We start from the raw sequence: 8,646 nt of genomic DNA, 5'->3' as shown, positions 1-8,646 counted from the left end.
CGATAAGTCCGATAATCCGCCATTTTGCAATTCATCGCTAACTTTGCGCATTTTTCCTCCCATTCTCGTGTGTTTTTCTGTACAATTTAATAATAATATTTTCAGCCAGTGCTGAATAAACCAGATCGTGGTTAAATACATTTGTGTGCATTGCTAACCGGAGCAACATTTGAATTGTTGTAGCAACGCAAAAGCAGCTACGACAAACCATCCCAGCTAGGTAAGTGTACGCCTGGGGACGCGCTGGAAAACGAAAAAAGTTTGCGGGCCAAATAAACGGGGTGAATGTGTGTGTGCAGTGTTGTGTTTTCCCGGATACATTTTCTGTGAAAAGTTTTGCCATACACACAGTGAATGCCGATTTTTCTTCACTTTTCGCCGCCAGTGTCTTTGGACTCCCCCTCCCGTACGCAGCCCAGATCGTTCTTTTGGCTTCCCGTTTACATTGACACCCACCCGAGCACACCGAGACACTCGCATTCTTGTCCTCTCCCTTGCGCTCTCAGGCCGGCATTCGTTTGGCCCCAGGTACAGAGCCGTCGCCGACGCCGCCGCCGTTGTTGTTGCTGTTGTGTTGTCTCATCCGCTTCAGTCTCTTGTCTTGTTTTATTTTTCTCCACGCGCTTTTACCCACATGGTGCGGGGGGAGGAGCGCCCGATCAACCGCACATGCCGGCGCATATAATTTCATTATAATTTATTTGTCTTTCTTTTTGCGGCAGAGATAAAATCAAAACAAAATAGTTTTGTTTGCTTGTCGCTCTGTCCCTCGTTCCCCGCTGATATTATTGCTCCGAGCCGACAACAAGTCGAGTTCAACGTTCCGCCACTTACATATTAGGAAGAGGCCTAACCTATATTTTATTCATAGTTACGGTTGTTGTTGCTCCAGCATCTATCGACGAGTCGAACAGAGAGAGAGAGGGAGTTATCTGTGTGTGCTCCCATACATGTTGGAGTGCCGTGTGTTAATGAGCGAAACAAACCCATCTTCAACATGTGAGTGCAACCTGGGCACACCTCATTATTACCCCCATCCCCCCTTCAAAACTCTTCACCCACTGGCACTATTAACTTTAGTCACAGACTCCCTCCCTTTCCCACCAATTATGAGACTCGACTTTTGCTTTTGTTCATGTTCTTTTGCTTCAACTTCGTTTCCAGTTCTGTGCGAAAAAATTCGCTTTTATTTGCCTTGTTTGGTGTGTTTTCTCCCGTGCGCGTATGACGAGGATGGCATGTAGTGTCGGCATTCTTTTTTTTCGTATGAAGCAATCGCGTAGATATTTCCCAGATATTTGCGCGCGTTCATTGACATTGAACTGAATTCTCTAGTAAATACTGAATTCCATTATGTTTTTTGCAGCTTATTGAGCGAGCTTTTGAGTGTTTGTCTTCGTTGAATAAAAAACATGATAAGTAGGTATCCGCTCTATGGTTATGTTTGTTCTTTTGCAAAAATTCCCACAAATTTATCTTCAGAGGGGTGTATCATCGGCCTATATTTTAGAACACACAAACACACACACACACACTCATATGCTTTCGCAATCGTTTTCTCTCTCCTTGTTTTTGCTGTTGTTGGTTTCCTCTTTGTGTGTTGTGTGCTCTCTTGTATATTCGTAAATAGGAGCTAGAGATGTGATCTTCGTGCCCCTCGTGCGTGCTCGTGTAAGCCTCTGGACGAACAGAAAAAAATGCACTTGGAAGCCATGCATTTAATAAATCTCCTCTCTCAGATATGTCATCGATTGAGTTACTATATCTATTCTGTCAATTTATATAGCAAACTCCACTCAATCCATTGTGGCCCCTGGACTGGTAATTTTTCTCCATGCCTGCCCGTGCTCTTTTTTTTTTTTTTTCATGTGGAAAATTTGTATTTTATTGTAAACAAGTTTACTGCTACCTTTCGTGGCAACTTAATCTAGTTTCACAGGAGATACATACTTAAACTTAATGTTACATATATGGAGTAGGTACATACATTATTTAGAACATTTACAAAAAGTTAATGAGATGTTATAGGAGGGATCTAGTAGGGAGATCCAGTGGATGACTCCTTTTGAGTCTTCTTTTCCTTGGCGGGTTAATTAGACGTCTGGCTAGCGCATTAGGGTGACCACCAAGTCGTTGCAAGTACCTTGCTGCATGTAATTGTATAACATCGCCCACTTTGGGAACCTTTAGGTCCCTCTCAATGTCGCTGTTTCGTATGTACCATGGAGCATTGCATATTCGTCGTAGAATTTTTGACTGAGCAACTCTAATTTTATTTAAGTTGGTTTTTGACGCGATGCCGTAAACTTGAAGTGCGTATTTCCATATGGGGCTGAGGATGGACTTGTATATCGTGACTTTGCTGTACAGCGATAGCTTATTTCTTGGTGCAAGTAGCCACGCCATCTTTCCCGCTTTCGCCATCACAGACTGTCGAACCATGGTAGTATGGGTTTTGAAATTTAGTGACCTGTCGAGTACAACACCCAGGTATTTGTACGAGCTCTTGTGCGTAAGTGTGGAGCCAAGCATATTAATGCCTCCGCAAGAAAGTGTTCTCGTAGCAAAAGTAACATTAGCACATTTGCTGCTGTTGATGCCTATGTTCCATTTCTGAGCCCAGACCTCAAAGCTGCTCACATATTGTTGCAGAGCTTCCGTAGCTAGATTTATGCTTGGACTTCTGGTCAGCACTGCAGTGTCATCCGCGTAGGTTGCTATCAACACATCGTCCTCGTCCAACCCAGTTATTACCCTTGAGGAAGGCATATCGGCTGTATATAGGGTATATAACGTTGGTCCAAGAACGCTGCCTTGTGGGACGCCTGCACAGATTGGGCGCTTCGATGATTTTGCTCCATTTACAACAACTCTAAAACTTCTGTCCGTTAGAAAGCTACTCACCAGCTGGAATAGCTGCGGCGGCAATATGTTTCTCAGCTTAAAGAGGAGGCCATCATGCCACACCCTGTCAAACGCTTGTTGAATGTCCATAAACACAGCTACCGAATACATTTTTTGCTCCATTGCATCAAGCGCGAAGTTGACCACTCGATGAAGTTGTTCTGGCGTGCCGTGACCTTGTCTAAATCCAAACTGCCACTTTGGAATTCTTTTCTTTACAGGTTCAAGCTGCATGATGCGGTTCAGTATCATTCTTTCCGCCATCTTCCCTAGCGCTGAGAGCAGGCTAATTGGTCTGTAGCCATCGACTTCTGTGTGTTGTTTTTCTGGCTTAGGTACCATGGAGATTAGCGCCATCTTCCAGCAGGTAGGAAAGTGTCCTATCCTAAGAATGCTGTTGAGGAGCAGCACTATAAATAGCAGCGCTTTTTTAGGCAGAAGTTTTAAAGTCCTGTTGTCCAGCAGGTCCTCACCAGGGGATTTTTTGGCCTTCAGCTTCTTAATTTGCTGCACCACCTCTTGAAATGTGACTGGGCTTGCTGGCAAGGACATTTGAAATGGCATTTCCAATTGTAGCTCGACGGCCCTTCGTGTAACAGCAGACGTAAGATTAAATGGCTTAAATCTTTGCTCTAAACTGTCTGCGAAGATATCAGCCTTTTGCTGACTGGAGTAGCACCAACCGCCTGCTGGATTTTTAATTGGCGATTTAGGCATGACTACTCTTTTAAATCGGCTTGTAAGCTTACAGAGAGTATAGTTGAAAGATGCATCGGGGCCAGCTTTTTCTAAAATGTTATCAATGCTCGTCTGCTTGACTTTTGCAAGTACCTTTTGCAAACGGTTTGATAGTCTCAAGTAGATTTGATGAACTCGAGTATCACCCGTTCTCGCATACTCTCTTCTTACTCTTCTTTTCAGGCGCAGGAGAGCTACGGCACTTGGGGGAAGAGTATCTTGTCGTCGTTGGCTTGGTGAACATTGGTTTACAGGCGCAGCAGAAGATGCAGCCAATATTACGTTTCTCATAAATATCGAGATTGCATCTTCTATATCATCGGGACTTTTTATTTCCGTGTTGAGGTTGATTCTACTATCTAGTTCGGCTTGAAATACTTCAACGCAAGAGCCTCGAGGGAGAATTTGTTGCTTCATAGTTTTGATTTGAGAAGAATGATGCACTGATGCTACAATTGGCAGGTGATCCGAGGAGAGTTCATATTTAGTTTCGACTGACAGCTTGTTTTGCGCAATCCCGTTGACAATGAAAAAGTCGAGAGCAGAAGGTGTAAGGCGAGTGTTGTATGAGAAGAAAGTTGCCTCGCCAGTGGCAAGGATTTCGCATGTGCTACTGACGATGGCCTCTTGCAATCGCTTCCCTCGACAGCATGATCTGACGTTACCCCACCATGGGTGCTTTGCGTTAAAGTCACCGCCTGCGATGAATCTGTTCCCCAGGCTAAGAAAAAGTTTCTCAAAATCAGTTGTACTCCAAGGTTGGTTGGGTGGCAGGTATATTGAGGAGATCTTGATGCATCCAACATTAGTCGGCACACTCACGCTGGCAACTTGTATGTTTATCCTGGACATAGGTTCGTTCTGAGTATGGGCAATGGACGATCGTATGAACAGAGCAGAGCCACTTTTCGATGTTCCGCTGGGATGATCAGCGTAATATTGATCGTATCCTGGTACGAATGCTCTCCGACCAGGGCGCATATGTGTCTCTGTTATCAACATTACATCGATTTTATTAGCATTAAGGAAAAGTCTAAGTTCTTCAATGTTCTTGACTAGCCCTCGTGCATTCCATAATCCGATTTTTAATTGAAGCTTGTTCATTTTGAAATAAGCTTCTGTACCAGGTCGCGGAAGGCTTTGTTTGCCTCCATCGTATCCTGTATTAGTTTGAACATTTGATCCATTCTACTATTAAGGTCGTTTATAGCTTTTTCTAATATTTTGAATTTGCTACTAAAATGTTCATCTTCAGCACCATTAAACAACCGGGAGCTGTCATGTAATGTGTTCACGTTAATATTTTTCTCTGCACGCGGTCTTGTTATGTCTGCATAGGAGAACCCACTCCTCACATTGGCATTTGAGATGACTTGCGATCCGACTGGGTGATTTTTATTTTTGCTACTGGCAGGCATTCCATCTTCTGGTAGTCTGGCTGTCGGCTTAAGCTTCTTGCTGAGTTCAATTCGGACTGAACAACTTTTATAGCTAGATAGGTGATCTTCGCCGCAGTTTGCACAAATGGATTTGTTACTAAGACTTAGTTCGCACGATTTTGATCCAGTATAGTGGTCGCCAGAGCATTTTCCACAGACTGGCTTTTTAAGGCAGTAGTTTCGCGTATGTCCAAAATCTTGGCATCTAAAGCACTGCACCAATTCTTTACTGTGCTTTGCCTTAATTACTGTTACTCTGTGCCTTCCAATTTGAGTAATCTTAAGTGCCTCTGCAATATTTGGTGTTTTCTTTAGGTTCACGTAGAACATACTCTGTCTTGTTTTTAAGTTATTTATTTCATGATCATCCTCTTCATTTATTTCAATATTACGCCAGTTTGGCTTCCTGGGGCAGTAGATGTTCATGACTGTGAAACCCTTGTCGGTGAAAGTGTGCTCAATTAAGTGTTTTGGTACATTTGGATGGATATCTCGAATAATCAATCTGTACGGCGTATCCTCTCTCAACTGATGGTGCCAGAATTCACAGTTTTGCTTCGTCAGCATATCAATAACTGTTCGAAAAGCTTGGGAATTTTTTGCATATATACGCGAAACTCCAAATCTGGATGTGCGAATGTCATACTCATCAGCTGGAATTACAGAATTGAGGGCGTCTTCGAGTTTGTCCATTTTATTCACTTGCGGCACGCAAATAGCTGGAGGCTTAGGCACTATGCTTGGCTGCTGCTCATTGCTAGCTTCGTTTGCTACTAGCCCATGTTGCTCTTCTTCGTCCAGTTCCATGACAGATTCAGCTTCTTCAGATAGCGCTGCATAGCGATTATTTAGAAGTGCTACTGAAGGGGTAGTAACAGGTGTAAAATTTTGGCGGCCCTTGAATGGGTGATTTTTTGGAATAGCTGGGTGTGTAGTTTTTTTAATTGTTTTTGAGACTTTATCAGCTCTTTTTTGCTTTTTACTAATAGAGACCATCGGCATCTGAAAGCTACAATCTTTTCCTTGGGATACTTTTTTGGCTAAGCTTGAAGTAGACGCCTCAGCTCTCGAGGTGCTCGGTACTGAACATATGCTGCCAGTTACGGTATTTGCCATTGAGTAATTCGCTGGACATTTCCCTGTTGAAAAAGATAGTGTGCTCGTGGTAATAGTGCTTGTAGTCGTTGCGATCAAGCTACTATTGTAGTTAGGCGTTCCAATTGCCTTATATAGGTCTTTAGCCAAGCTGGCACGGAATTCTGCAGGTGCACCAGCTATTTTCCTCATCTTATCAGTCGCTGAAAGCTTATCACTAAGCTGGGAATGATCAGGTGAGTCTACGTCCATTTTTTGGCACTTCACGAAATTTGCTTGTTACAAATTTGTGATTGCCTAGCATCAAGAATTCTTGCTACTAAGAAAAGTTGAGCTTTTGTTGCCCTTCGTTTGCGGCTGCGCGCAGGGCGAGGGCAAAAGCTTGCCCGCTGTACGACAGCTTACTTCGCTTACTGTTCTTTGTTGTTCTCGTGTTACCGACACCGCTACGCAGTGTCTAAAAATAGATTCTCGTGCGAGATAAGCACACAGAATGCTCTTTGCGATTATTTAGAAACTTCAATGCGCGACACGTCCGTCTTCGACGAATGTATGGAAAGAACTGATGCCCGTGCTCAACTCACTCCCATCTCTGGTGGAGGAGCGGAGCTGCCATATTTCATGTAAAATGTATGATGCTCGCCTTGTTTTAAATGCACTCAGCTGAGCATGGGAAAATGAAATAAATAACAAATAATACGGAGCTGGGATGCTGTCATTGTACCGCAATTCGTTGTCGGATGTTGGCCGCTTTGATGATTTCCCATATGACTATCGTTCCAGTTCCATTCCCATTCCATATAGTTCAAATGTCTGTTCCCTTTGCCCGCATTTAAATATATCTAATAAGTATCTATCTATTGCACAATATTGGGGTACATAACGAAAGAAATACGAACATTTCAGTCAACTTCGATTGTAATCGCTCTTCTCTTCTCTTTCCCTACTTCTTGGGGGGCTCTTTAGGCCGATCTGCAGAGATAAAATCAAAACAAAATAGTTTTGTTTGCTTGTCGCTCTGTCCCTCGTTCCCCGCTGATATTATTGCTCCGAGCCGACAACAAGTCGAGTTCAACGTTCGGCCACTTACATATTAGGAAGAGGCCTAACCTATATTTTATTCATAGTTACGGTTGTTGTTGCTCCAGCATCTATCGACGAGTCGAACAGAGAGAGAGAGAGGGAGTTATCTGTGTGTGCTCCCATACATGTTGGAGTGCCGTGTGTTAATGAGCGAAACAAACCCATCTTCAACATGTGAGTGCAACCTGGGCACACCTCATTATTACCCCCATCCCCCTTCAAAACTCTTCACCCACTGGCACTATTAACTTTAGTCACAGACTCCCTCCCTTTCCCACCAATTATGAGACTCGACTTTTGCTTTTGTTCATGTTCTTTTGCTTCAACTTCGTTTCCAGTTCTGTGCGAAAAAATTCGCTTTTATTTGCCTTGTTTGGTGTGTTTTCTCCCGTGCGCGTATGACGAGGATGGCATGTAGTGTCGGCATTCTTTTTTTTCGTATGAAGCAATCGCGTAGATATTTCCCAAATATTTGCGCGCGTTCATTGACATTGAACTGAATTCTCTAGTAAATACTGAATTCCATTATGTTTTTTGCAGCTTATTGAGCGAGCTTTTGAGTGTTTGTCTTCGTTGAATAAAAAACATGATAAGTAGTTATCCGCTCTATGGTTATGTTTGTTCTTTTGCAAAAATTCCCACAAATTTATCTTCAGAGGGGTGTATCATCGGCCTATATTTTAGAACACACAAACACACACACACACACTCATATGCTTTCGCAATCGTTTTCTCTCTCCTTGTTTTTGCTGTTGTTGGTTTCCTCTTTGTGTGTTGTGTGCTCTCTTGTATATTCGTAAATAGGAGCTAGAGATGTGATCTTCGTGCCCCTCGTGCGTGCTCGTGTAAGCCTCTGGACGAACAGAAAAAAATGCACTTGGAAGCCATGCATTTAATAAATCTCCTCTCTCAGATATGTCATCGATTGAGTTACTATATCTATTCTGTCAATTTATATAGCAAACTCCACTCAATCCATTGTGGCCTCTGGACTGGTAATTTTTCTCCATGCCTGCCCGTGCTCTTTTTTTTTTTTTCATGTGGAAAATTTGTATTTTATTGTAAACAAGTTTACTGCTACCTTTCGTGGCAACTTAATCTAGTTTTACATTTAAGGGGAAAAACAATTGATCACAGGAGATACATACTTAAACTTAATGTTACATATATGGAGTAGGTACATACATTATTTAGAATATTTACAAAAAGTTAATGAGATGTTATAGGAGGGATCTAGTAGGGAGATCCAGTGGATGACTCCTTTTGAGTCTTCTTTTCCTTGGCGGGTTAATTAGACGTCTGGCTAGCGCATTAGGGTGACCACCAAGTCGTTGCAAGTACCTTGCTGCATGTAATTGTATAACATCGCCCACTTTGGGAACCTTTA

At 42.8% G+C, this 8,646-nt stretch overlaps 1 protein-coding gene across 2 annotated transcripts in view; it reads left to right on the top strand.

Moving 5' to 3' along the window:
• Positions 1-57: 57 nt before the first annotated feature.
• LOC108159459 (heterogeneous nuclear ribonucleoprotein K) overlaps positions 58-8,646 on the top strand; it is a 144,721-nt gene continuing 136,132 nt past the window's right edge. For both annotated transcript variants that reach the window (XM_033395202.1, XM_033395203.1), the window contains exon 1: positions 58-220. The gene's annotated coding sequence lies outside the window, so the exon portion shown is untranslated. The remainder of the gene's footprint in view (positions 221-8,646) is intronic.

The sequence above is a fragment of the Drosophila miranda genome, assembly GCF_003369915.1.
Source record: "Drosophila miranda strain MSH22 chromosome Y unlocalized genomic scaffold, D.miranda_PacBio2.1 Contig_Y1_pilon, whole genome shotgun sequence".
Classification (NCBI taxonomy): domain Eukaryota; kingdom Metazoa; phylum Arthropoda; class Insecta; order Diptera; family Drosophilidae; genus Drosophila; species Drosophila miranda.
The sequence above is the reverse complement of the archived record's forward strand: the minus strand, read 5'-3'. Positions and strand labels throughout refer to the sequence as shown.